The sequence below is a fragment of the Phocoena sinus genome, chromosome 2 (assembly GCF_008692025.1).
Source record: "Phocoena sinus isolate mPhoSin1 chromosome 2, mPhoSin1.pri, whole genome shotgun sequence".
Lineage (NCBI taxonomy): Eukaryota > Metazoa > Chordata > Mammalia > Artiodactyla > Phocoenidae > Phocoena > Phocoena sinus.
Window position 1 is genome coordinate 55,262,414 of NC_045764.1, and position 27,811 is coordinate 55,290,224.

General features: G+C 55.5%; 2 long non-coding RNA genes and 14 other non-coding genes across 18 annotated transcripts in view; all 16 read right to left on the reverse strand.

Moving 5' to 3' along the window:
* LOC116746260 overlaps positions 1-6,932 on the reverse strand; it is a 55,663-nt gene extending 48,731 nt beyond the window's left edge. The window contains exons 1-4 of one of the 2 annotated variants that reach the window (XR_004347659.1): positions 6,819-6,932; positions 5,541-5,694; positions 3,016-3,159; positions 1,741-1,894 (exon numbers count right to left, since the gene is read on the reverse strand). This is a non-coding gene — a long non-coding RNA (uncharacterized LOC116746260). Of the gene's footprint in view, positions 1-1,740; positions 1,895-3,015; positions 3,164-5,540; positions 5,695-6,818 lie in introns of both variants that reach the window. The other variant, XR_004347658.1, reaches the window with a different exon arrangement.
* On the reverse strand, positions 1,408-1,500 carry LOC116750135. Its single transcript, XR_004348863.1, has one exon. It is a non-coding gene; the product is annotated as a small nucleolar RNA SNORD116 (small nucleolar RNA).
* Positions 2,682-2,773, reverse strand: LOC116750116. The gene has a single exon (XR_004348845.1). It is a non-coding gene; the product is annotated as a small nucleolar RNA SNORD116 (small nucleolar RNA).
* LOC116750136 lies at positions 5,208-5,300 on the reverse strand. Its single transcript, XR_004348864.1, has one exon. It is a non-coding gene; the product is annotated as a small nucleolar RNA SNORD116 (small nucleolar RNA).
* On the reverse strand, positions 6,484-6,576 carry LOC116750122. The gene has a single exon (XR_004348851.1). It is a non-coding gene; the product is annotated as a small nucleolar RNA SNORD116 (small nucleolar RNA).
* A 2,082-nt stretch (positions 6,933-9,014) lies between the features above and the next one.
* On the reverse strand, positions 9,015-9,107 carry LOC116750137. The gene has a single exon (XR_004348865.1). It is a non-coding gene; the product is annotated as a small nucleolar RNA SNORD116 (small nucleolar RNA).
* Positions 9,108-10,288: 1,181 nt separating this feature from the next.
* Positions 10,289-10,380, reverse strand: LOC116750117. Its single transcript, XR_004348846.1, has one exon. It is a non-coding gene; the product is annotated as a small nucleolar RNA SNORD116 (small nucleolar RNA).
* A 361-nt stretch (positions 10,381-10,741) lies between these two features.
* On the reverse strand, positions 10,742-24,698 carry LOC116746273. 2 transcript variants are annotated; one of them, XR_004347663.1, is made up of 8 exons: positions 24,581-24,698; positions 22,053-22,200; positions 20,778-20,931; positions 18,250-18,397; positions 16,974-17,127; positions 14,442-14,589; positions 13,163-13,316; positions 10,742-10,767 (listed from the first exon to the last, which is right to left on the reverse strand). It is a non-coding gene; the product is annotated as an uncharacterized LOC116746273 (long non-coding RNA). The 2 variants fall into 2 exon arrangements; XR_004347664.1 differs by lacking the exons at positions 13,163-13,316; positions 20,778-20,931 and having other exon boundaries at positions 10,743-10,771.
* LOC116750144 lies at positions 12,830-12,922 on the reverse strand. The gene has a single exon (XR_004348872.1). It is a non-coding gene; the product is annotated as a small nucleolar RNA SNORD116 (small nucleolar RNA).
* Positions 14,107-14,198, reverse strand: LOC116750118. Its single transcript, XR_004348847.1, has one exon. It is a non-coding gene; the product is annotated as a small nucleolar RNA SNORD116 (small nucleolar RNA).
* LOC116750142 lies at positions 16,641-16,733 on the reverse strand. The gene has a single exon (XR_004348870.1). It is a non-coding gene; the product is annotated as a small nucleolar RNA SNORD116 (small nucleolar RNA).
* Positions 17,915-18,006, reverse strand: LOC116750119. The gene has a single exon (XR_004348848.1). It is a non-coding gene; the product is annotated as a small nucleolar RNA SNORD116 (small nucleolar RNA).
* On the reverse strand, positions 20,445-20,537 carry LOC116750143. The gene has a single exon (XR_004348871.1). It is a non-coding gene; the product is annotated as a small nucleolar RNA SNORD116 (small nucleolar RNA).
* Positions 21,719-21,810, reverse strand: LOC116750120. The gene has a single exon (XR_004348849.1). It is a non-coding gene; the product is annotated as a small nucleolar RNA SNORD116 (small nucleolar RNA).
* On the reverse strand, positions 24,248-24,340 carry LOC116750140. The gene has a single exon (XR_004348868.1). It is a non-coding gene; the product is annotated as a small nucleolar RNA SNORD116 (small nucleolar RNA).
* A 2,092-nt stretch (positions 24,699-26,790) lies between the features above and the next one.
* On the reverse strand, positions 26,791-26,883 carry LOC116750139. Its single transcript, XR_004348867.1, has one exon. It is a non-coding gene; the product is annotated as a small nucleolar RNA SNORD116 (small nucleolar RNA).
* Between the last annotated feature and the right edge of the window lie 928 nt (positions 26,884-27,811).

The window sequence follows — 27,811 nt, forward strand, 5'->3', positions numbered from 1 at the left end:
CACTTGCAGCCTGATGGCGTGGGAGCCATTCCAGTGCGCAAAGTGGCGGAGCAAAGAGTTACAGCCATTGGGCCACCTGCAGTGGTGGCTGGCACTTTCGCACTCTGAGCCCGTCGGTGACGTGCCCTCGGAGAAACCGTGAGGCCCAGGTCTTCTAGAAGCAACGTGTTACCCACAGCCGTGCAATGAGATAACCCAGCCAACAGCCTAGACACTTGAACCGCTATGACTTGTCTGGCCTGTGGCCAGGCACGCCGGATATCACAGTCTGGACGCACCAGCGGGTGGCAGGAAAAATGACCCCGCACCACACATCCTCTCCTGCCCTTAAAGCTGTAGCTGTTCCTCGGCAGCCAACTCCCTTCTTTCCGCCTAGTTGTGCCCAATGACCTCCGGGAAGATCTGCAATCCTCAGGGATCGCTATGTGGGCTGGGTGTATTAAAGATGCTGGGCTGTACTGAGGAACACCTTCACATCTTCAACACAGGGGGAACGTGGACAGACAGGGACAAACACCTCACGGCCTCCAAATCCTCCCCCGTGAGAAGAAACCATACTGTGCCACGAAGGCAACCATTCGCTAGCACGGGGACCCGCCATGAAGTTAATCGAACAAGGAGAGGAAAAGGGCGGGACAGCCCACAAATGAGCTCCCGTGTTCCCTCTCTACACATGCCTCCAAACGCTCCATGGATTCTGTCGAGCTCTCCACCCACCAGTAAACATGTGGGCTTTGCCAGCCGTCTCACGTGTCTTTTTCACTCACCTTGCCCTTCCCCCTCCACGGGGATCCCAACGTGTCACGGAAAGATGCCAGAGCCACCCCTCACCAAAGAAGCTTGCTGTGACTTATCTTAACTAAGGCATTTTCTAGCCTCTTCACAGAGCACACACAGGCCGGACACACCCCGAGGAGGAGCCATCAGCTTGGCCCACCTGCCGGGGACAATGGCCCATTGGATTTCTCCCCTCATCAGGAGGAACCTAAACTGCATCTGGTCTCCGAAGCAGATCGTGTCAAAGAAGCCTTCCCTAGGCCAGGAGTCCTGCTCTGACCATGGGCAGAGAGACTTGTTTCTGTGAGGGCGCAAGGCAACGACCAGACGGTGGGGGCGGCTTGTAGAACTCAAGTACAGGCGAGAGGACCACCAATGGCTCGCACTTCCTCTGCTACCCACATGCTTAACAGTGGCAGCGGACAGCAGTCCTGGCTAGACCAAGGAGCCCACAGACGGCACGCTCTCCCTAGGCTTCCCACCTGAATTGGCATCCCAGGCTCCATTCCCAGTGGCTTTTCTCCCCATGAGATGGCCACAGCCCTCCACTTGAACAACGTGGCCGTGGACACACACAGCAGCACATGCAATGTGAACCTCTCCCTACTGTCCTTATTGGAGCCACATGCTGGACCTCAGTTCCAATGAGGTGACGGTAGGGGTTTCTCACTCATTTTTTTTCAGATTTCCAGGGAATGCACTTGTGGGAGTCATCGTCGATCCAAGCACATGCTCAAACCTTGGACATGCAAAGTTGCAGATTCCATCACGGGACGGCCAGCGAGCTGAATCAGGTCAGCATACAGAAGCGGCCAGTGTCGAGCAATGGAGCAGGAAATGCAGCCAGTTCTCAGGGCATCAAAGCTCGTGTTCCCCGAGAAAAGGCCAGCAACTGAGTGTGTCTCCCCTTTTTCAATTTACCGTAGCCAAACCTCTAGGTTTTAGCAAAGAAGTGCCGCTTACCGCAACAAGGTTTAAACCAGGATCCTCACGGAATGTGCGCCAACACCCCTGCAAGACTCCTTCTCCTCACTTCACCCGTCATCACGAATTATATGGATGGCCCCAGGCTGCTCTGCTGCTGGTACTCCTTCCTTGGTATTCCACCTGATCTGGGCTGAGAGAACACACGCGTACTTGAGGAGGGTGCATGGGCGCAACAAGGGAAAGTGTGTTCCGGGATCCCTATGGCCACTGTCGATCTATCCACCCACCAGTAAACCTGCGGGCTTAGCCAGCCATCACACGTGTCTTTTTCACTCGGCTTGATATTCTCTCTCCCCCGGGATCCCAATGTGTCACGGAAAGATGCCAGAGCCACGCCTCACCAGAGAAGCCTGCCGTGACTAAGATTGACTAAGGCCTTTTCTAGCCCCTTCACGCAGCACACACAAGCAGGACACAACCCGAGGAGGAGCCGTCAGCTTGGCCAACCTCCCGGGGACAATGGCCCATTGGATTTCTCCTCTCATCACGAGAAACCTAAACTGCATCTGGTCGCCCAAGGAGAACATGACAAGGAAGCCTGCCTTAGGCCAGGAATCCTGCTCTCACCCTGAGCATAGACTTCCCTTTCTCTGAGGGCACAAGGCAACGAGTAGCCGGTGGCGGCGGCCTGTAGAACTCAAGTGCAGTCGAATGGACCACCAACGGTTCACGCTTCCTTTCCTATCCGCATGCTCGTCCGTGGCAGGGGACAGAAGTCCTGGCTCGACCAAGGAACCCAGAGACGGCACGCTGTCCCCAGCCTTCCCGCATGGATTGGCATCCCAGGCTCCTTTCCCAATGGCTCTTCTCCCCATGAGACGGCCACAACCCTCAACTTGAACAACGTGGCTGTGGACTCTCACGGCAGCAAACGCGATGTCAACCTCTCCCTCCTTTCCTTTTGGGAGCTACGTGCTGGACCTCAGTTCCAATGAGGAGACGGTAGTGGTTTCTCACTCATTTGGTTCAGATTTCCAAGGAATGCATTAGTGGGGGTCATCATCGATCCAAGCACATGCTCAAACGCTGGACATGGAAAGTTGCAGATTCCACCATGGGACACCCATCGAGCTGAATCATGTCAGCCTATGCAAGCGACCAGAGCCGAGTCATTGGAGCAGGAAATGCAGCCAGTTCTCAGGGCGTCGAAGCTCGTGCTCCCCGAGAAAAGGTCGGAAGGTGAGGGTATAGCCCCGTTGCACAGGTTCCCGTGGTGAAACCTCTAGGTTTTAGCACAGAAGTGCTGCTTACCGCAACAAGGGTTAAATCAGGATCCTCGTGGAATGCACCCCAACACCCTTGCGAGACTCCTCCTCCTCACTTCACCGGGAAGCACGGATTATACGGATGGCCCCAGGTTGCTCTCCTGCTGGAATTCCTTTCTTGGCATTCCACCTGGCTTGGGGTGAGAGAACACACGCGTCAGTGAGGAGGGTGCACGGGGGCACCGAGGGAAAGGGCGATACCACCCAGCGATGAGTACTCTATCTCCCCTCAACATTTCACTTGCTGCCCATCTTGCCTGTGTGCCTGCAGGCAAATGTGAAAGCAACGTAGAGCAGACGCCTTCAGGGCCTGTGGCCATCGGGAGAAAGAGCCCCGCTGTCCAACAACCCCCTGCTCTCAGGCCCTGCAACTCCTCTCCTGAGCACTCTCCCCTCCAGCACAGGAAAAGGATGTCTTCCTCAACCCCTGAGACCCCGTCAGGGCAACTGTGCCCCCTCAGACTAAGAGTCAGTGCCCTGCAGGTGAACTCATCCGCCCTTGGCACATATGCTTCCACTAAAAGGATGCGCACTGAAGGGGAACATATCTTCCACAAGGGAAGGGCCCTTGGCCGAATATGACGGCCTCCATCAAAAGGGGCTCGTAGGGACCCGGGACAAAGGGTACGTGAGGAACGTCTGGACTGATCAAGGGAGACTCACCAGCAGGCATACTTCCTGGCCTGCTGTTAAGACAGATGACCTAACCTTGGCCCACACACAAAGTTTATGGCATGCGAACCATTCCGATGCCTAGCGCGACGGGGAAAACACTTGCAGCCTGATGGCGTGGGAGCCATTCCAGTGCGCAAAGTGGCGGAGCAAAGAGTTACAGCCATTGGGCCACCTGCAGTGGTGGCTGGCACTTTCGCACTCTGAGCCCGTCGGTGACGTGCCCTCGGAGAAACCGTGAGGCCCAGGTCTTCTAGAAGCAACGTGTTACCCACAGCCGTGCAATGAGATAACCCAGCCAACAGCCTAGACACTTGAACCGCTATGACTTGTCTGGCCTGTGGCCAGGCACGCCGGATATCACAGTCTGGACGCACCAGCGGGTGGCAGGAAAAATGACCCCGCACCACACATCCTCTCCTGCCCTTAAAGCTGTAGCTGTTCCTCGGCAGCCAACTCCCTTCTTTCCGCCTAGTTGTGCCCAATGACCTCCGGGAAGATCTGCAATCCTCAGGGATCGCTATGTGGGCTGGGTGTATTAAAGATGCTGGGCTGTACTGAGGAACACCTTCACATCTTCAACACAGGGGGAACGTGGACAGACAGGGACAAACACCTCACGGCCTCCAAATCCTCCCCCGTGAGAAGAAACCATACTGTGCCACGAAGGCAACCATTCGCTAGCACGGGGACCCGCCATGAAGTTAATCGAACAAGGAGAGGAAAAGGGCGGGACAGCCCACAAATGAGCTCCCGTGTTCCCTCTCTACACATGCCTCCAAACGCTCCATGGATTCTGTCGAGCTCTCCACCCACCAGTAAACATGTGGGCTTTGCCAGCCGTCTCACGTGTCTTTTTCACTCACCTTGCCCTTCCCCCTCCACGGGGATCCCAACGTGTCACGGAAAGATGCCAGAGCCACCCCTCACCAAAGAAGCTTGCTGTGACTTATCTTAACTAAGGCATTTTCTAGCCTCTTCACAGAGCACACACAGGCCGGACACACCCCGAGGAGGAGCCATCAGCTTGGCCCACCTGCCGGGGACAATGGCCCATTGGATTTCTCCCCTCATCAGGAGGAACCTAAACTGCATCTGGTCTCCGAAGCAGATCGTGTCAAAGAAGCCTTCCCTAGGCCAGGAGTCCTGCTCTGACCATGGGCAGAGAGACTTGTTTCTGTGAGGGCGCAAGGCAACGACCAGACGGTGGGGGCGGCTTGTAGAACTCAAGTACAGGCGAGAGGACCACCAATGGCTCGCACTTCCTCTGCTACCCACATGCTTAACAGTGGCAGCGGACAGCAGTCCTGGCTAGACCAAGGAGCCCACAGACGGCACGCTCTCCCTAGGCTTCCCACCTGAATTGGCATCCCAGGCTCCATTCCCAGTGGCTTTTCTCCCCATGAGATGGCCACAGCCCTCCACTTGAACAACGTGGCCGTGGACACACACAGCAGCACATGCAATGTGAACCTCTCCCTACTGTCCTTATTGGAGCCACATGCTGGACCTCAGTTCCAATGAGGTGACGGTAGGGGTTTCTCACTCATTTTTTTTCAGATTTCCAGGGAATGCACTTGTGGGAGTCATCGTCGATCCAAGCACATGCTCAAACCTTGGACATGCAAAGTTGCAGATTCCATCACGGGACGGCCAGCGAGCTGAATCAGGTCAGCATACAGAAGCGGCCAGTGTCGAGCAATGGAGCAGGAAATGCAGCCAGTTCTCAGGGCATCAAAGCTCGTGTTCCCCGAGAAAAGGCCAGCAACTGAGTGTGTCTCCCCTTTTTCAATTTACCGTAGCCAAACCTCTAGGTTTTAGCAAAGAAGTGCCACTTACCGCAACAAGGTTTAAACCAGGATCCTCACGGAATGTGCGCCAACACCCCTGCAAGACTCCTTCTCCTCACTTCACCCGTCATCACGAATTATATGGATGGCCCCAGGCTGCTCTGCTGCTGGTACTCCTTCCTTGGTATTCCACCTGATCTGGGCTGAGAGAACACACGCGTACTTGAGGAGGGTGCATGGGCGCAACAAGGGAAAGTGTGTTCCGGGATCCCTATGGCCACCTGTCGATCTATCCACCCACCAGTAAACCTGCAGGGCTTAGCCAGCCATCACACGTGTCTTTTTCACTCGGCTTGATATTCTCTCTCCCCTGGGATCCCAATGTGTCACGGAAAGATGCCAGAGCCACGCCTCACCAGAGAAGCCTGCCGTGACTAAGATTGACTAAGGCCTTTTCTAGCCCCTTCACGCAGCACACACAAGCAGGACACAACCCGAGGAGGAGCCGTCAGCTTGGCCAACCTCCCGGGGACAATGGCCCATTGGATTTCTCCTCTCATCACGAGAAACCTAAACTGCATCTGGTCGCCCAAGGAGAACATGACAAGGAAGCCTGCCTTAGGCCAGGAATCCTGCTCTCACCCTGAGCATAGACTTCCCTTTCTCTGAGGGCACAAGGCAACGAGTAGCCGGTGGCGGCGGCCTGTAGAACTCAAGTGCAGTCGAATGGACCACCAACGGTTCACGCTTCCTTTCCTATCCGCATGCTCGTCCGTGGCAGGGGACAGAAGTCCTGGCTCGACCAAGGAACCCAGAGACGGCACGCTGTCCCCAGCCTTCCCGCATGGATTGGCATCCCAGGCTCCTTTCCCAATGGCTCTTCTCCCCATGAGACGGCCACAACCCTCAACTTGAACAACGTGGCTGTGGACTCTCACGGCAGCAAACGCGATGTCAACCTCTCCCTCCTTTCCTTTTGGGAGCTACGTGCTGGACCTCAGTTCCAATGAGGAGACGGTAGTGGCTTTCTCACTCATTTGGTTCAGATTTCCAAGGAATGCATTAGTGGGGGTCATCATCGATCCAAGCACATGCTCAAACGCTGGACATGGAAAGTTGCAGATTCCACCATGGGACACCCATCGAGCTGAATCATGTCAGCCTATGCAAGCGACCAGAGCCGAGTCATTGGAGCAGGAAATGCAGCCAGTTCTCAGGGCGTCGAAGCTCGTGCTCCCCGAGAAAAGGTCGGAAGGTGAGGGTATAGCCCCGTTGCACAGGTTCCCGTGGTGAAACCTCTAGGTTTTAGCACAGAAGTGCTGCTTACCGCAACAAGGGTTAAATCAGGATCCTCGTGGAATGCACCCCAACACCCTTGCGAGACTCCTCCTCCTCACTTCACCGGGAAGCACGGATTATACGGATGGCCCCAGGTTGCTCTGCCTGCTGGAATTCCTTTCTTGGCATTCCACCTGGCTTGGGGTGAGAGAACACACGCGTCAGTGAGGAGGGTGCACGGGGGCACCGAGGGAAAGGGCGATACCACCCAGCGATGAGTACTCTATCTCCCCTCAACATTTCACTTGCTGCCCATCTTGCCTGTGTGCCTGCAGGCAAATGTGAAAGCAACGTAGAGCAGACGCCTTCAGGGCCTGTGGCCATCGGGAGAAAGAGCCCCGCTGTCCAACAACCCCCTGATCTCAGGCCCTGCAACTCCTCTCCTGAGCACTCTCCCCTCCAGCACAGGAAAAGGATGTCTTCCTCAACCCCTGAGACCCCGTCAGGGCAACTGTGCCCCCTCAGACTAAGAGTCAGTGCCCTGCAGGTGAACTCATCCGCCCTTGGCACATATGCTTCCACTAAAAGGATGCGCACTGAAGGGGAACATATCTTCCACAAGGGAAGGGCCCTTGGCCGAATATGACGGCCTCCATCAAAAGGGGCTCGTAGGGACCCGGGACAAAGGGTACGTGAGGAACGTCTGGACTGATCAAGGGAGACTCACCAGCAGGCATACTTCCTGGCCTGCTGTTAAGACAGATGACCTAACCTTGGCCCACACACAAAGTTTATGGCATGCGAACCATTCCGATGCCTAGCGCGACGGGGAAAACACTTGCAGCCTGATGGCGTGGGAGCCATTCCAGTGCGCAAAGTGGCGGAGCAAAGAGTTACAGCCATTGGGCCACCTGCAGTGGTGGCTGGCACTTTCGCACTCTGAGCCCGTCGGTGACGTGCCCTCGGAGAAACCGTGAGGCCCAGGTCTTCTAGAAGCAACGTGTTACCCACAGCCGTGCAATGAGATAACCCAGCCAACAGCCTAGACACTTGAACCGCTATGACTTGTCTGGCCTGTGGCCAGGCACGCCGGATATCACAGTCTGGACGCACCAGCGGGTGGCAGGAAAAATGACCCCCGCACCACACATCCTCTCCTGCCCTTAAAGCTGTAGCTGTTCCTCGGCAGCCAACTCCCTTCTTTCCGCCTAGTTGTGCCCAATGACCTCCGGGAAGATCTGCAATCCTCAGGGATCGCTATGTGGGCTGGGTGTATTAAAGATGCTGGGCTGTACTGAGGAACACCTTCACATCTTCAACACAGGGGGAACGTGGACAGACAGGGACAAACACCTCACGGCCTCCAAATCCTCCCCAGTGAGAAGAAACCATACTGTGCCACGAAGGCAACCATTCGCTAGCACGGGGACCCGCCATGAAGTTAATCGAACAAGGAGAGGAAAAGGGCGAGGACAGTCCCACAAATGAGCTCCCGTGTTCCCTCTCTACACATGCCTCCAAACGCTCCATGGATTCTGTCGAGCTCTCCACCCACCAGTAAACATGTGGGCTTTGCCAGCCGTCTCACGTGTCTTTTTCACTCACCTTGCCCTTCCCCCTCCACGGGGATCCCAACGTGTCACGGAAAGATGCCAGAGCCACCCCTCACCAAAGAAGCTTGCTGTGACTTATCTTAACTAAGGCATTTTCTAGCCTCTTCACAGAGCACACACAGGCCGGACACACCCTGAGGAGGAGCCATCAGCTTGGCCCACCTGCCGGGGACAATGGCCCATTGGATTTCTCCCCTCATCAGGAGGAACCTAAACTGCATCTGGTCTCCGAAGCAGATCGTGTCAAAGAAGCCTTCCCTAGGCCAGGAGTCCTGCTCTGACCATGGGCAGAGAGACTTGTTTCTGTGAGGGCGCAAGGCAACGACCAGACGGTGGGGGCGGCTTGTAGAACTCAAGTACAGGCGAGAGGACCACCAATGGCTCGCACTTCCTCTGCTACCCACATGCTTAACAGTGGCAGCGGACAGCAGTCCTGGCTAGACCAAGGAGCCCACAGACGGCACGCTCTCCCTAGGCTTCCCACCTGAATTGGCATCCCAGGCTCCATTCCCAGTGGCTTTTCTCCCCATGAGATGGCCACAGCCCTCCACTTGAACAACGTGGCCGTGGACACACACAGCAGCACATGCAATGTGAACCTCTCCCTACTGTCCTTATTGGAGCCACATGCTGGACCTCAGTTCCAATGAGGTGACGGTAGGGGTTTCTCACTCATTTTTTTTCAGATTTCCAGGGAATGCACTTGTGGGAGTCATCGTCGATCCAAGCACATGCTCAAACCTTGGACATGCAAAGTTGCAGATTCCATCACGGGACGGCCAGCGAGCTGAATCAGGTCAGCATACAGAAGCGGCCAGTGTCGAGCAATGGAGCAGGAAATGCAGCCAGTTCTCAGGGCATCAAAGCTCGTGTTCCCCGAGAAAAGGCCAGCAACTGAGTGTGTCTCCCCTTTTTCAATTTACCGTAGCCAAACCTCTAGGTTTTAGCAAAGAAGTGCCGCTTACCGCAACAAGGTTTAAACCAGGATCCTCACGGAATGTGCGCCAACACCCCTGCAAGACTCCTTCTCCTCACTTCACCGGTCATCACGAATTATACGGATGGCCCCAGGCTGCTCTGCTGCTGGTACTCCTTCCTTGGTATTCCACCTGATCCGGGCTGAGAGAACACACGCGTACTTGAGGAGGGTGCACGGGCGCAACAAGGGAAAGTGTGTTCCGGGATCCCTATGGCCACTGTCGATCTATCCACCCACCAGTAAACCTGCGGGCTTAGCCAGCCATCACACGTGTCTTTTTCACTCGGCTTGATATTCTCTCTCCCCTGGGATCCCAATGTGTCACGGAAAGATGCCAGAGCCACGCCTCACCAGAGAAGCCTGCCGTGACTAAGATTGACTAAGGCCTTTTCTAGCCCCTTCACGCAGCACACACAGGCAGGACACAACCCGAGGAGGAGCCGTCAGCTTGGCCAACCTCCCGGGGACAATGGCCCATTGGATTTCTCCTCTCATCACGAGAAACCTAAACTGCATCTGGTCGCCCAAGGAGAACATGACAAGGAAGCCTGCCTTAGGCCAGGAATCCTGCTCTCACCCTGAGCATAGACTTCCCTTTCTCTGAGGGCACAAGGCAACGAGTAGCCGGTGGCGGCGGCCTGTAGAACTCAAGTGCAGTCGAATGGACCACCAACGGTTCACGCTTCCTTTCCTATCCGCATGCTCGTCCGTGGCAGGGGACAGAAGTCCTGGCTCGACCAAGGAACCCAGAGACGGCACGATGTCCCCAGCCTTCCCGCATGGATTGGCATCCCAGGCTCCTTTCCCAATGGCTCTTCTCCCCATGAGACGGCCACAACCCTCAACTTGAACAACGTGGCTGTGGACTCTCACGGCAGCAAACGCGACGTCAACCTCTCCCTCCTTTCCTTTTGGGAGCTACGTGCTGGACCTCAGTTCCAATGAGGAGACGGTAGTGGCTTCTCACTCATTTGGTTCAGATTTCCAAGGAATGCATTAGTGGGGGTCATCATCGATCCAAGCACATGCTCAAACGCTGGACATGGAAAGTTGCAGATTCCACCATGGGACACCCATCGAGCTGAATCATGTCAGCATATGCAAGCGGCCAGAGCCGAGCCATTGGAGCAGGAAATGCAGCCAGTTCTCAGGGCGTCGAAGCTCGTGCTCCCCGAGAAAAGGTCGGAAGGTGAGGGTATAGCCTCGTTGCACAGGTTCCCGTGGTGAAACCTCTAGGTTTTAGCACAGAAGTGCTGCTTACCGCAACAAGGGTTAAATCAGGATCCTCGTGGAATGCACCCCAACACCCTTGCGAGACTCCTCCTCCTCACTTCACCGGGAAGCACGGATTATACGGATGGCCCCAGGTTGCTCTGCCTGCTGGAATTCCTTTCTTGGCATTCCACCTGGCTTGGGGTGAGAGAACACACGCGTCAGTGAGGAGGGTGCACGGGGGCACCGAGGGAAAGGGCGATACCACCCAGCGATGAGTACTCTATCTCCCCTCAACATTTCACTTGCTGCCCATCTTGCCTGTGTGCCTGCAGGCAAATGTGAAAGCAACGTAGAGCAGACGCCTTCAGGGCCTGTGGCCATCGGGAGAAAGAGCCCCGCTGTCCAACAACCCCCTGATCTCAGGCCCTGCAACTCCTCTCCTGAGCACTCTCCCCTCCAGCACAGGAAAAGGATGTCTTCCTCAACCCCTGAGACCCCGTCAGGGCAACTGTGCCCCCTCAGACTAAGAGTCAGTGCCCTGCAGGTGAACTCATCCGCCCTTGGCACATATGCTTCCACTAAAAGGATGCGCACTGAAGGGGAACAGGATCTTCCACAAGGGAAGGGCCCTTGGCCGAATATGACGGCCTCCATCAAAAGGGGCTCGTAGGGACCCGGGACAAAGGGTACGTGAGGAACGTCCTGGACTGATCAAGGGAGACTCACCAGCAGGCATACTTCCCTGGCCTGCTGTTAAGACAGATGACCTAACCTTGGCCCACACACAAAGTTTATGGCATGCGAACCATTCCGATGCCTAGCGTGGACGGGGAAAACACTTGCAGCCTGATGGCGTGGGAGCCATTCCAGTGCGCAAAGTGGCGGAGCAAAGAGTTACAGCCATTGGGCCACCTGCAGTGGTGGCTGGCACTTTCGCACTCTGAGCCCGTCGGTGACGTGCCCTCGGAGAAACCGTGAGGCCCAGGTCTTCTAGAAGCAACGTGTTACCCACAGCCGTGCAATGAGAGAACCCAGCCAACAGCCTAGACACCTTGAACCGCTATGACTTGTCTGGCCTGTGGCCAGGCACGCCGGATATCACAGTCTGGACGCACCAGCGGGTGGCAGGAAAAATGACCCCCGCACCACACATCCTCTCCTGCCCTTAAAGCTGTAGCTGTTCCTCGGCAGCCAACTCCCTTCTTTCCGCCTAGTTGTGCCCAATGACCTCCGGGAAGATCTGCAATCCTCAGGGATCGCTATGTGGGCTGGGTGTATTAAAGATGCTGGGCTGTACTGAGGAACACCTTCACATCTTCAACACAGGGGGAACGTGGACAGACAGGGACAAACACCTCACGGGCCTCCAAATCCTCCGCCAGTGAGAAGAAACCATACTGTGCCACGAAGGCAACCATTCGCTAGCACGGGGACCGTGCCATGAAGTTAATCGAACAAGGAGAGGAAAAGGGCGAGGACAGTCCACAAATGAGCTCCCGTGTTCCCTCTCTACACATGCCTCCAAACGCTCCATGGATTCTGTCGAGCTCTCCACCCACCAGTAAACATGTGGGCTTTGCCAGCCGCCTCACGTGTCTTTTTCACTCACCTTGCCCTTCCCCCTCCACGGGGATCCCAACGTGTCACGGAAAGATGCCAGAGCCACCCCTCACCAAAGAAGCTTGCTGTGACTTATCCTAACTAAGGCATTTTCTAGCCTCTTCACAGAGCACACACAGGCCGGACACACCCTGAGGAGGAGCCATCAGCGTGGCCCACCTGCCGGGGACAATGGCCCCATTGGATTTCTCCCCTCAATCAGGAGGAACCTAAACTGCATCTGGTCTCCGAAGCAGATCGTGTCAAAGAAGCCTTCCCTAGGCCAGGAGTCCTGCTCTGACCATGGGCAGAGAGACTTCTGTTTCTGTGAGGGCGCAAGGCAACGACCAGACGGTGGGGGCGGCTTGTAGAACTCAAGTACAGGCGAGAGGACCACCAATGGCTCGCACTTCCTCTGCTACCCACATGCTTAACAGTGGCAGCGGACAGCAGTCCTGGCTAGACCAAGGAGCCCACAGACGGCACACTCTCCCTAGGCTTCCCACCTGAATTGGCATCCCAGGCTCCATTCCCAGTGGCTTTTCTCCCCATGAGATGGCCACAGCCCTCCACTTGAACAACGTGGCCGTGGACACACACAGCAGCACACTGCAATGTGAACCTCTCCCTACTGTCCTATTGGAGCCACATGCTGGACCTCAGTTCCAATGAGGTGACGGTAGGTGTTTCTCACTCATTTTTTTTCAGATTTCCGGGGTATACACTTGTGGGAGTCATCGTCGATCCAAGCACATGCTCAAACCTTGGACATGCAAAGTTGCAGATTCCATCACGGGACGGCCAGCGAGCTGAATCAGGTCAGCATACAGAAGCGGCCAGTGTCGAGCAATGGAGCAGGAAATGCAGCCAGTTCTCAGGGCATCAAAGCTCGTGTTCCCCGAGAAAAGGCCAGCAACTGAGTGTGTCTCCCCTTTTTCATTTTACCGTAGCCAAACCTCTAGGTTTTAGCAAAGAAGTGCCGCTTACCGCAACAAGGTTTAAACCAGGATCCTCACGGAATGTGCGCCAACACCCCTGCAAGACTCCTTCTCCTCACTTCAACCGATATCACGAATTATACGGATGGCCCCAGGCTGTTCTGCTGCTGGTACCCCTTCCTTGGTATTCCACCAGATCCGGGCTGAGAGAACACACGCGTACTTGAGGGGGGTGCACGGGCGCAACAAGGGAAAGTGTGTTCCGGGAACCCTATGGCCACCGTCGATCTATCCACCCACCAGTAAACCTGCAGGCTTAGCCAGCCATCACACGTGTCTTTTTCACTCGGCTTGATATTCTCTCTCCCCTGGGATCCCAATGTGTCACGGAAAGATGCCAGAGCCACGCCTCACCAGAGAAGCCTGCCGTGACTAAGATTGACTAAGGCCTTTTCTAGCCCCTTCACGCAGCACACACAAGGCAGGACACAACCCGAGGAGGAGCCGTCAGCTTGGCCAACCTCCCGGGGACAATGGCCCATTGGATTTCTCCTCTCATCACGAGAAACCTAAACTGCATCTGGTCGCCCAAGGAGAACATGACAAGGAAGCCTGCCTTAGGCCAGGAATCCTGCTCTCACCCTGAGCATAGACTTCCCTTTCTCTGAGGGCACAAGGCAACGAGTAGCCGGTGGCGGCGGCCTGTAGAACTCAAGTGCAGTCGAATGGACCACCAACGGTTCACGCTTCCTTTCCTATCCGCATGCTCGTCCGTGGCAGGGGACAGAAGTCCTGGCTCGACCAAGGAACCCAGAGACGGCACGCTGTCCCCAGCCTTCCCAGCATGGATTGGCATCCCAGGCTCCTTTCCCAATGGCTCTTCTCCCCATGAGACGGCCACAACCCTCAACTTGAACAACGTGGCTGTGGACTCTCACGGCAGCAAACGCGACTGTCAACCTCTCCCTCCTTTCCTTTTGGGAGCTACGTGCTGGACCTCAGTTCCAATGAGGAGACGGTAGTGGCTTCTCACTCATTTGGTTCAGATTTCCAAGGAATGCATTAGTGGGGGTCATCATCGATCCAAGCACATGCTCAAACGCTGGTACATGGAAAGTTGCAGATTCCACCATGGGACACCCATCGAGCTGAATCATGTCAGCATATGCAAGCGGCCAGAGCCGAGCCATTGGAGCAGGAAATGCAGCCAGTTCTCAGGGCGTCGAAGCTCGTGCTCCCCGAGAAAAGGTCGGAAGGTGAGGGTATAGCCTCGTTGCACAGGTTCCCGTGGTGAAACCTCTAGGTTTTAGCACAGAAGTGCTGCTTACCGCAACAAGGGTTAAATCAGGATCCTCGTGGAATGCACCCCAACACCCTTGCGAGACTCCTCCTCCTCACTTCACCGGGAAGCACGGATTATACGGATGGCCCCAGGTTGCTCTGCTGCTGGAATTCCTTTCTTGGCATTCCACCTGGCTTGGGGTGAGAGAACACACGGGTCAGTGAGGAGGGTGCACGGGGGCACCGAGGGAAAGGGCGATACCACCCAGCGATGAGTACTCTATCTCCCCTCAACATTTCACTTGCTGCCCATCTTGCCTGTGTGCCTGCAGGCAAATGTGAAAGCAACGTAGAGCAGACGCCTTCAGGGCCTGTGGCCATCGGGAGAAAGAGCCCCGCTGTCCAACAACCCCCTGATCTCAGGCCCTGCAACTCCTCTCCTGAGCACTCTCCCCTCCAGCACAGGAAAAGGATGTCTTCCTCAACCCCTGAGACCCCGTCAGGGCAACTGTGCCCCCTCAGACTAAGAGTCAGTGCCCTGCAGGTGAACTCATCCGCCCTTGGCACATATGCTTCCACTAAAAGGATGCGCACTGAAGGGGAACGGATCTTCCACAAGGGAAGGGCCCTTGGCCGAATATGACGGCCTCCATCAAAAGGGGCTCGTAGGGACCCGGGACAAAGGGTACGTGAGGAACGCCTGGACTGATCAAGGGAGACTCACCAGCAGGCATACTTCCCTGGCCTGCTGTTAAGACAGATGACCTAACCTTGGCCCACACACAAAGTTTATGGCATGCGAACCATTCCGATGCCTAGCGTGGCGGGGAAAACACTTGCAGCCTGATGGCGTGGGAGCCATTCCAGTGCGCAAAGTGGCGGAGCAAAGAGTTACAGCCATTGGGCCACCTGCAGTGGTGGCTGGCACTTTCGCACTCTGAGCCCGTCGGTGACGTGCCCTCGGAGAAACCGTGAGGCCCAGGTCTTCTAGAAGCAACGTGTTACCCACAGCCGTGCAATGAGAGAACCCAGCCAACAGCCTAGACACCTGAACCGCTATGACTTGTCTGGCCTGTGGCCAGGCACGCCGGATATCACAGTCTGGACGCACCTGCGGGTGGCAGGAAAAATGACCCCCGCACCACACATCCTCTCCTGCCCTTAAAGCTGTAGCTGTTCCTCGGCAGCCAACTCCCTTCTTTCCGCCTAGTTGTGCCCAATGACCTCCGGGAAGATCTGCAATCCTCAGGGATCGCTATGTGGGCTGGGTGTATTAAAGATGCTGGGCTGTACTGAGGAACACCTTCACATCTTCAACACAGGGGGAACGTGGACAGACAGGGACAAACACCTCACGGGCTCCAAATCCTCCGCCATTGAGAAGAAACCATACTGTGCCACGAAGGCAACCATTCGCTAGCACGGGGACCGTGCCATGAAGTTAATCGAACAAGGAGAGGAAAAGGGCGAGACAGTCCACAAATGAGCTCCCGTGTTCCCTCTCTACACATGCCTCCAAACGCTCCATGGATTCTGTCGAGCTCTCCACCCACCAGTAAACATGTGGGCTTTGCCAGCCGCCTCACGTGTCTTTTTCACTCACCTTGCCCTTCCCCCTCCACGGGGATCCCAACGTGTCACGGAAAGATGCCAGAGCCACCCCTCACCAAAGAAGCTTGCTGTGACTTATCCTAACTAAGGCATTTTCTAGCCTCTTCACAGAGCACACACAGGCCGGACACACCCTGAGGAGGAGCCATCAGCGTGGCCCACCTGCCGGGGACAAGTGCCCCATTGGATTTCTCCCCTCATCAGGAGGAACCTAAACTGCATCTGGTCTCCGAAGCAGATCGTGTCAAAGAAGCCTTCCCTAGGCCAGGAGTCCTGCTCTGACCATGGGCAGAGAGACTTCTGTTTCTGTGAGGGCGCAAGGCAACGACCAGACGGTGGGGGCGGCTTGTAGAACTCAAGTACAGGCGAGAGGACCACCAATGGCTCGCACTTCCTCTGCTACCCACATGCTTAACAGTGGCAGCGGACAGCAGTCCTGGCTAGACCAAGGAGCCCACAGACGGCACGCTCTCCCTAGGCTTCCCACCTGAATTGGCATCCCAGGCTCCATTCCCAGTGGCTTTTCTCCCCATGAGATGGCCACAGCCCTCCACTTGAACAACGTGGCCGTGGACACACACAGCAGCACACGCAATGTGAACCTCTCCCTACTGTCCTTATTGGAGCCACATGCTGGACCTCAGTTCCAATGAGGTGACGGTAGGGGTTTCTCACTCAATTTTTTTCAGATTTCTGGGGAATACACTTGTGGGAGTCATCGTCGATCCAAGCACATGCTCAAACCTTGGACATGCAAAGTTGCAGATTCCATCACGGGACGGCCAGCGAGCTGAATCAGGTCGGCATACAGAAGCGGCCAGTGTCGAGCAATGGAGCAGGAAATGCAGCCAGTTCTCAGGGCATCAAAGCTCGTGTTCCCCGAGAAAAGGCCAGCAACTGAGTGTGTCTCCCCTTTTTCAATTTACCGTAGCCAAACCTCTAGGTTTTAGCAAAGAAGTGCCGCTTACCGCAACAAGGTTTAAACCAGGATCCTCACGGAATGTGCGCCAACACCCCTGCAAGACTCCTTCTCCTCACTTCAACCGATATCACGAATTATACGGATGGCCCCAGGCTGTTCTGCTGCTGGTACCCCTTCCTTGGTATTCCACCAGATCCGGGCTGAGAGAACACACGCGTACTTGAGGGGGGTGCACGGGCGCAACAAGGGAAAGTGTGTTCCGGGAACCCTATGGCCACCGTCGATCTATCCACCCACCAGTAAACCTGCAGGCTTAGCCAGCCATCACACGTGTCTTTTTCACTCGGCTTGATATTCTCTCTCCCCTGGGATCCCAATGTGTCACGGAAAGATGCCAGAGCCACGCCTCACCAGAGAAGCCTGCCGTGACTAAGATTGACTAAGGCCTTTTCTAGCCCCTTCACGCAGCACACACAGGCAGGACACAACCCGAGGAGGAGCCGTCAGCTTGGCCAACCTCCCGGGGACAATGGCCCATTGGATTTCTCCTCTCATCACGAGAAACCTAAACTGCATCTGGTCGCCCAAGGAGAACATGACAAGGAAGCCTGCCTTAGGCCAGGAATCCTGCTCTCACCCTGAGCATAGACTTCCCTTTCTCTGAGGGCACAAGGCAACGAGTAGCCGGTGGCGGCGGCCTGTAGAACTCAAGTGCAGTCGAATGGACCACCAACGGTTCACGCTTCCTTTCCTATCCGCATGCTCGTCCGTGGCAGGGGACAGAAGTCCTGGCTCGACCAAGGAACCCAGAGACGGCACGCTGTCCCCAGCCTTCCCACATGGATTGGCATCCCAGGCTCCTTTCCCAATGGCTCTTCTCCCCATGAGACGGCCACAACCCTCAACTTGAACAACGTGGCTGTGGACTCTCACGGCAGCAAACGCGACGTCAACCTCTCCCTCCTTTCCTTTTGGGAGCTACGTGCTGGACCTCAGTTCCAATGAGGAGACGGTAGTGGCTTCTCACTCATTTGGTTCAGATTTCCAAGGAATGCATTAGTGGGGGTCATCATCGATCCAAGCACATGCTCAAACGCTGGTACATGGAAAGTTGCAGATTCCACCATGGGACACCCATCGAGCTGAATCATGTCAGCATATGCAAGCGGCCAGAGCCGAGCCATTGGAGCAGGAAATGCAGCCAGTTCTCAGGGCGTCGAAGCTCGTGCTCCCCGAGAAAAGGTCGGAAGGTGAGGGTATAGCCTCGTTGCACAGGTTCCCGTGGTGAAACCTCTAGGTTTTAGCACAGAAGTGCTGCTTACCGCAACAAGGGTTAAATCAGGATCCTCGTGGAATGCACCCCAACACCCTTGCGAGACTCCTCCTCCTCACTTCACCGGGAAGCACGGATTATACGGATGGCCCCAGGTTGCTCTGCTGCTGGAATTCCTTTCTTGGCATTCCACCTGGCTTGGGGTGAGAGAACACACGGGTCAGTGAGGAGGGTGCACGGGGGCACCGAGGGAAAGGGCGATACCACCCAGCGATGAGTACTCTATCTCCCCTCAACATTTCACTTGCTGCCCATCTTGCCTGTGTGCCTGCAGGCAAATGTGAAAGCAACGTAGAGCAGACGCCTTCAGGGCCTGTGGCCATCGGGAGAAAGAGCCCCGCTGTCCAACAACCCCCTGATCTCAGGCCCTGCAACTCCTCTCCTGAGCACTCTCCCCTCCAGCACAGGAAAAGGATGTCTTCCTCAACCCCTGAGACCCCGTCAGGGCAACTGTGCCCCCTCAGACTAAGAGTCAGTGCCCTGCAGGTGAACTCATCCGCCCTTGGCACATATGCTTCCACTAAAAGGATGCGCACTGAAGGGGAACGGATCTTCCACAAGGGAAGGGCCCTTGGCCGAATATGACGGCCTCCATCAAAAGGGGCTCGTAGGGACCCGGGACAAAGGGTACGTGAGGAACGCCTGGACTGATCAAGGGAGACTCACCAGCAGGCATACTTCCCGGCCTGCTGTTAAGACAGATGACCTAACCTTGGCCCACACACAAAGTTTATGGCATGCGAACCATTCCGATGCCTAGCGTGGCGGGGAAAACACTTGCAGCCTGATGGCGTGGGAGCCATTCCAGTGCGCAAAGTGGCGGAGCAAAGAGTTACAGCCATTGGGCCACCTGCAGTGGTGGCTGGCACTTTCGCACTCTGGGCCCGTCGGTGACGTGCCCTCGGAGAAACCGTGAGGCCCAGGTCTTCTAGAAGCAACGTGTTACCCACAGCCGTGCAATGAGAGAACCCAGCCAACAGCCTAGACACCTGAACCGCTATGACTTGTCTGGCCTGTGGCCAGGCACGCCGGATATCACAGTCTGGACGCACCAGCGGGTGGCAGGAAAAATGACCCCCGCACCACACATCCTCTCCTGCCCTTAAAGCTGTAGCTGTTCCTCGGCAGCCAACTCCCTTCTTTCCGCCTAGTTGTGCCCAATGACCTCCGGGAAGATCTGCAATCCTCAGGGATCGCTATGTGGGCTGGGTGTATTAAAGATGCTGGGCTGTACTGAGGAACACCTTCACATCTTCAACACAGGGGGAACGTGGACAGACAGGGACAAACACCTCACGGGCTCCAAATCCTCCGCCATGAGAAGAAACCATACTGTGCCACGAAGGCAACCATTCGCTAGCACGGGGACGTGCCATGAAGTTAATCGAACAAGGAGAGGAAAAGGGCGAGACAGTCCACAAATGAGCTCCCGTGTTCCCTCTCTACACATGCCTCCAAACGCTCCATGGATTCTGTCGAGCTCTCCACCCACCAGTAAACATGTGGGCTTTGCCAGCCGCCTCACGTGTCTTTTTCACTCACCTTGCCCTTCCCCCTCCACGGGGATCCCAACGTGTCACGGAAAGATGCCAGAGCCACCCCTCACCAAAGAAGCTTGCTGTGACTTATCCTAACTAAGGCATTTTCTAGCCTCTTCACAGAGCACACACAGGCCGGACACACCCTGAGGAGGAGCCATCAGCGTGGCCCACCTGCCGGGGACAGTGCCCCATTGGATTTCTCCCCTCATCAGGAGGAACCTAAACTGCATCTGGTCTCCGAAGCAGATCGTGTCAAAGAAGCCTTCCCTAGGCCAGGAGTCCTGCTCTGACCATGGGCAGAGAGACTTCTGTTTCTGTGAGGGCGCAAGGCAACGACCAGACGGTGGGGGCGGCTTGTAGAACTCAAGTACAGGCGAGAGGACCACCAATGGCTCGCACTTCCTCTGCTACCCACATGCTTAACAGTGGCAGCGGACAGCAGTCCTGGCTAGACCAAGGAGCCCACAGACGGCACGCTCTCCCTAGGCTTCCCACCTGAATTGGCATCCCAGGCTCCATTCCCAGTGGCTTTTCTCCCCATGAGATGGCCACAGCCCTCCACTTGAACAACGTGGCCGTGGACACACACAGCAGCACACGCAATGTGAACCTCTCCCTACTGTCCTTATTGGAGCCACATGCTGGACCTCAGTTCCAATGAGGTGACGGTAGGGGTTTCTCACTCAATTTTTTTCAGATTTCTGGGGAATACACTTGTGGGAGTCATCGTCGATCCAAGCACATGCTCAAACCTTGGACATGCAAAGTTGCAGATTCCATCACGGGACGGCCAGCGAGCTGAATCAGGTCGGCATACAGAAGCGGCCAGTGTCGAGCAATGGAGCAGGAAATGCAGCCAGTTCTCAGGGCATCAAAGCTCGTGTTCCCCGAGAAAAGGCCAGCAACTGAGTGTGTCTCCCCTTTTTCAATTTACCGTAGCCAAACCTCTAGGTTTTAGCAAAGAAGTGCCGCTTACCGCAACAAGGTTTAAACCAGGATCCTCACGGAATGTGCGCCAACACCCCTGCAAGACTCCTTCTCCTCACTTCAACCGATATCACGAATTATACGGATGGCCCCAGGCTGTTCTGCTGCTGGTACCCCTTCCTTGGTATTCCACCAGATCCGGGCTGAGAGAACACACGCGTACTTGAGGGGGGTGCACGGGCGCAACAAGGGAAAGTGTGTTCCGGGAACCCTATGGCCACCGTCGATCTATCCACCCACCAGTAAACCTGCAGGCTTAGCCAGCCATCACACGTGTCTTTTTCACTCGGCTTGATATTCTCTCTCCCCTGGGATCCCAATGTGTCACGGAAAGATGCCAGAGCCACGCCTCACCAGAGAAGCCTGCCGTGACTAAGATTGACTAAGGCCTTTTCTAGCCCCTTCACGCAGCACACACAGGCAGGACACAACCCGAGGAGGAGCCGTCAGCTTGGCCAACCTCCCGGGGACAATGGCCCATTGGATTTCTCCTCTCATCACGAGAAACCTAAACTGCATCTGGTCGCCCAAGGAGAACATGACAAGGAAGCCTGCCTTAGGCCAGGAATCCTGCTCTCACCCTGAGCATAGACTTCCCTTTCTCTGAGGGCACAAGGCAACGAGTAGCCGGTGGCGGCGGCCTGTAGAACTCAAGTGCAGTCGAATGGACCACCAACGGTTCACGCTTCCTTTCCTATCCGCATGCTCGTCCGTGGCAGGGGACAGAAGTCCTGGCTCGACCAAGGAACCCAGAGACGGCACGCTGTCCCCAGCCTTCCCACATGGATTGGCATCCCAGGCTCCTTTCCCAATGGCTCTTCTCCCCATGAGACGGCCACAACCCTCAACTTGAACAACGTGGCTGTGGACTCTCACGGCAGCAAACGCGACGTCAACCTCTCCCTCCTTTCCTTTTGGGAGCTACGTGCTGGACCTCAGTTCCAATGAGGAGACGGTAGTGGCTTCTCACTCATTTGGTTCAGATTTCCAAGGAATGCATTAGTGGGGGTCATCATCGATCCAAGCACATGCTCAAACGCTGGTCATGGAAAGTTGCAGATTCCACCATGGGACACCCATCGAGCTGAATCATGTCAGCATATGCAAGCGGCCAGAGCCGAGCCATTGGAGCAGGAAATGCAGCCAGTTCTCAGGGCGTCGAAGCTCGTGCTCCCCGAGAAAAGGTCGGAAGGTGAGGGTATAGCCTCGTTGCACAGGTTCCCGTGGTGAAACCTCTAGGTTTTAGCACAGAAGTGCTGCTTACCGCAACAAGGGTTAAATCAGGATCCTCGTGGAATGCACCCCAACACCCTTGCGAGACTCCTCCTCCTCACTTCACCGGGAAGCACGGATTATACGGATGGCCCCAGGTTGCTCTGCTGCTGGAATTCCTTTCTTGGCATTCCACCTGGCTTGGGGTGAGAGAACACACGGGTCAGTGAGGAGGGTGCACGGGGGCACCGAGGGAAAGGGCGATACCACCCAGCGATGAGTACTCTATCTCCCCTCAACATTTCACTTGCTGCCCATCTTGCCTGTGTGCCTGCAGGCAAATGTGAAAGCAACGTAGAGCAGACGCCTTCAGGGCCTGTGGCCATCGGGAGAAAGAGCCCCGCTGTCCAACAACCCCCTGATCTCAGGCCCTGCAACTCCTCTCCTGAGCACTCTCCCCTCCAGCACAGGAAAAGGATGTCTTCCTCAACCCCTGAGACCCCGTCAGGGCAACTGTGCCCCCTCAGACTAAGAGTCAGTGCCCTGCAGGTGAACTCATCCGCCCTTGGCACATATGCTTCCACTAAAAGGATGCGCACTGAAGGGGAACGGATCTTCCACAAGGGAAGGGCCCTTGGCCGAATATGACGGCCTCCATCAAAAGGGGCTCGTAGGGACCCGGGACAAAGGGTACGTGAGGAACGCCTGGACTGATCAAGGGAGACTCACCAGCAGGCATACTTCCCGGCCTGCTGTTAAGACAGATGACCTAACCTTGGCCCACACACAAAGTTTATGGCATGCGAACCATTCCGATGCCTAGCGTGGCGGGGAAAACACTTGCAGCCTGATGGCGTGGGAGCCATTCCAGTGCGCAAAGTGGCGGAGCAAAGAGTTACAGCCATTGGGCCACCTGCAGTGGTGGCTGGCACTTTCGCACTCTGGGCCCGTCGGTGACGTGCCCTCGGAGAAACCGTGAGGCCCAGGTCTTCTAGAAGCAACGTGTTACCCACAGCCGTGCAATGAGAGAACCCAGCCAACAGCCTAGACACCTGAACCGCTATGACTTGTCTGGCCTGTGGCCAGGCACGCCGGATATCACAGTCTGGACGCACCTGCGGGTGGCAGGAAAAATGACCCCCGCACCACACATCCTCTCCTGCCCTTAAAGCTGTAGCTGTTCCTCGGCAGCCAACTCCCTTCTTTCCGCCTAGTTGTGCCCAATGACCTCCGGGAAGATCTGCAATCCTCAGGGATCGCTATGTGGGCTGGGTGTATTAAAGATGCTGGGCTGTACTGAGGAACACCTTCACATCTTCAACACAGGGGGAACGTGGACAGACAGGGACAAACACCTCACGGCCTCCAAATCCTCCGCCATGAGAAGAAACCATACTGTGCCACGAAGGCAACCATTCGCTAGCACGGGGACCCGCCATGAAGTTAATCGAACAAGGAGAGGAAAAGGGCGGGACAGTCCACAAATGAGCTCCCGTGTTCCCTCTCTACACATGCCTCCAAACGCTCCATGGATTCTGTCGAGCTCTCCACCCACCAGTAAACATGCGGGCTTTGCCAGCCGCCTCACGTGTCTTTTTCACTCACCTTGCCCTTCCCCCTCCACGGGGATCCCAACGTGTCACGGAAAGATGCCAGAGCCACCCCTCACCAAAGAAGCTTGCTGTGACTTATCCTAACTAAGGCATTTTCTAGCCTCTTCACAGAGCACACACAGGCCGGACACACCCCGAGGAGGAGCCATCAGCTTGGCCCACCTGCCGGGGACAATGGCCCATTGGATTTCTCCCCTCATCAGGAGGAACCTAAACTGCATCTGGTCTCCGAAGCAGATCGTGTCAAAGAAGCCTTCCCTAGGCCAGGAGTCCTGCTCTGACCATGGGCAGAGAGACTTCTGTTTCTGTGAGGGCGCAAGGCAACGACCAGACGGTGTGGGCGGCTTGTAGAACTCAAGTACAGGCGAGAGGACCACCAATGGCTCGCACTTCCTCTGCTACCCACATGCTTAACAGTGGCAGCGGACAGCAGTCCTGGCTAGACCAAGGAGCCCACAGACGGCACGCTCTCCCTAGGCTTCCCACCTGAATTGGCATCCCAGGCTCCATTCCCAGTGGCTTCTCTCCCCATGAGATGGCCACAGCCCTCCACTTGAACAACGTGGCCGTGGACACACACAGCAGCACATGCAATGTGAACCTCTCCCTACTGTCCTTATTGGAGCCACATGCTGGACCTCAGTTCCAATGAGGTGACGGTAGGGGTTTCTCACTCATTTTTTTTCAGATTTCCGGGGAATGCACTTGTGGGAGTCATCGTCAATCCAAGCACATGCTCAAACCTTGGACATGCAAAGTTGCAGATTCTATCACGGGACGGCCAGCGAGCTGAATCAGGTCAGCATACAGAAGCGGCCAGTGTCGAGCAATGCAGCAGGAAATGCAGCCAGTTCTCAGGGCATCAAAGCTCGTGTTCCCCGAGAAAAGGCCAGCAAGTGAGTGTGTCTCCCCTTTTTCAATTTACCGTAGCCAAACCTCTAGGTTTTAGCAAAGAAGTGCCTCTTACCGCAACAAGGTTTAAATCAGGGTCCTCATGGAATGTGCGGTAACACCCCTGCAAGACTCCTTCTCCTCACTTCAACGGTCGTCACGAATTATATGGTTGGACCCAGGCTGCTGTGATGTTTGTATTCCTTCCTTGGCATTCCATCTCATTCGGGCTGAGAGAACACACGCTTAATTGAGGAAGGTGCATGGGTGCAACAAGGGAAAGAGCGATACGACCCAGCGATGTGTGCCCTATCCCTCTTCAGCATTTCATTTGCTGCCCATCTTGCCGGGCTGTTCGCAGGGAAACATGAATGCCACGTAGCGCAGACGCCTTCAGAGCATGTGGCCATCAGGGAAAAGAGCCCTGATGTCCAACAAACCCCTCGTCTCGGACCCTGCAACGCCTTTTCTGAGCACTCTCCCCTCCAGCACAGGAAAAGGATGTCTTCCTGAACCCCTGAGACAACCTCAGGGCAACTGTGCCCCCTTAGACTCAGAGAAGTGCCCTCCAGATGAACACATCAGCCCCTGGCACATATTCTTCCACTCAATGGACACGCCCTTAAGGGGAAGACATCTTCCACAAGGGAAAGGCCCTTGGCTGAATATTATGTCCTCCATCAAAAGCGGCTCATAGGGACCCGTGACAAAGCGTACGTGAGGAACACCTGGACTGATCAAGGGAGACTCACCAGCAGGCATATTTCCTGGACTGCTGCCAAGACAGACGACCTACCCTTGGCCCACACACAAAGGTAATGGCATGGGATCCATTCCCATGAGCAACATGGCGGGGAAAACCCTTGCTGCCTAATGGCATTGGAGCCATTCCAATATCCAATGCGGCGGGGCAATCTGTTTCAGTAATTTGGTCACTTGCAGTGCTGCCTGGCACTTTCGCACTCTGCGCCCATCAGTGACGTGACCTCGGAGAAACTGTGAGGTCATGTCCTCTAGAAGCAACATATTACCTACAGCCGTGCAACAAGAGAACCTAGCTAACTGCTTAGATACTTGAATCTGTATTACTTGTGTGGCATGTGGCCAAGAGATTCAAATACCACAGTCTCGACACACCAGCAGGTGGCAGGAAAAATGACCCTCGCACCACACATACACTCCTGCCCTTAAAGTTGTAGCCTTTCCTTGGCAGCCAACTACCTTTTTTGCTGCATGGTTGTGCTCAGTCACCTCTGGTAAGAGCTGCAGTCCACAGGGAACGCTATGTGGGCCAGGTGTAGAAACGATCCTGGGTTGTACATAGGAGCACCTTCAATCTTCACCACAGGGGGAACATTGACCGCCAGGGCCAAAACACCCCACGGCCTCCAAATCCTCTCCCATGAGAAGAAACCATACTGTGCCACGAAGGCAACCATTCGCTGGCACAGGGACCCACCATGAATCAAATCGATCTAGGAGAGAAAAAAGGTGGGACAGTCCACAAATGTGCTCACGAGTTCCCTTCCTACACGTGCCTGCAATTGCTCCTGAGGGAATCCCAAATGTGTTCTGGGATCCCTATGGCCACCGTCGATCTATCCACCCACCTGTAAATCTGAGGGCTTAGCCAGCCATCTCAAGTGCCTTTTTAACTTGCCTTGTCTTTCCCTCTACACCGGGATCCCAATGTGTCTCCACAAGATGCCAGAGCCACCCCTCACATGACTAAGCTTGACTAAGGCATTTTCTAGCCCATTTAGATAGCAGACACAATCAGGACGGAACCCAAGGAGGAGCCATCAGCTTTTCTAAACTCCCGGGGAATGTGCCCCATTTGATTCCTCCTCTCATCAGGAGAAACCTAAACTGCATCTGGTCTCCCAAGCAGAACGTGACAAAGAACCCTGCCATAGGCCAGGAATCCTGCTCTGACCCCGAGCATACAGACTTGTTTGTTTGAGGGCACAAGGCAACGACAGCCCCACGGGGGCAGCCTGTAGAATGCAAGTGCAGGCGACAGGACCACCAGTGGCTCACGTTTCCTGTCCTACCCTCATGCTGAACCGTGGCAGGGGACAGCAGTCTTGGCTAGACCAATGAACCCAGAGACGGCACTCTGTCCCTAGCCTTCCCACCTGGATTGGTATCCCAGGCTCCTTTCCCAATGGTTCTTCTCCCCATGAGACGGCCAGAATCCTAAACTTGAGCAACGTGGCTGTGGACAAGCACGCCACCAAATGCAACGTGAACCTCTCCCTACTTTCCTTTTGAGAGCCACGTGCTGGACCTCAGTTCCAATGAGAAGATGGTAGTGATTTCTCATTCATTTTTTTCAGATATCTAAGGAATACATTTTTTGGGAGTCATCGGCGATCCAAGCAAATGCTCAAATGCTGGAAATGCAGAGTTGCAGATTCCACCACGGGATGGTCAGTGAGCTGAATCATGTCAGCATATGGAAGTGGCCAGAGCCCAGCCATGGGGCAGGAAATGCAGCCAGTTTTCAGGGCATCGAAGATCCCGTTCCCCGAGAAAATGCGAGAAGGTGAGAGTGTAGCCCCGGTGCCCAAGTTCCAGTGGCCAAACCTCTAGGTTTCACCAAAGAAGTGCCACTTAGCGCAACAAGGGTTAAACCAGGATCCTCATGGAATGCATGCCAAAACCCCTCCGAGTCTCCTTCACCTGGTCTCGCCTTGCCTCACTGTCGTCACTTCACTAGGTATCACAGATTATACGGATGGCCCCAGGCTGCTCTGCTGTTGTCATTCCTTCCCTGGCATTCCCCCTTGTTCAGGGTGAGGGAACACACGTGTACTTTAGGAGGGTGCATGGGTGCACCGATGTTAGGGGCAATACCACGCAACGATGTGAGCTCTATCTCCCCTCAACATTTCATTTGCTGCCCATTTTGCGTGTTGTCCACAGGGAAACATGAAAGCAACGTAGCACGGATGCCTTCAGAGCCTGTGGCCATCAGGACAAAGAGCCCCACTGTCCAACAACCCCGTGGTCTCAGGCCCTGCAATTCCTCTCCTGAGCACTCTCCCATCCATCACAGCAGAAGGATGGCTTCCTGAACCCCTAAGACACCCACAGGGCAACTGTGCTCCCTCAGCATAAGAGCCAGTGCACTCTAGGGGAAAACACATGCCCTTAGGACATATGCTTCCAAACAATGGATGCGCCCTAAAGTGGAAGAGATCTTCCACAAGGGAATGGCCCTTGGTCAAATATGAGGGCCTCCATCAAAAGCAGCTCGTAGGGGGCCTCCCTGGTGGCGCAGTGGTGTATAGTCCACCTGCCG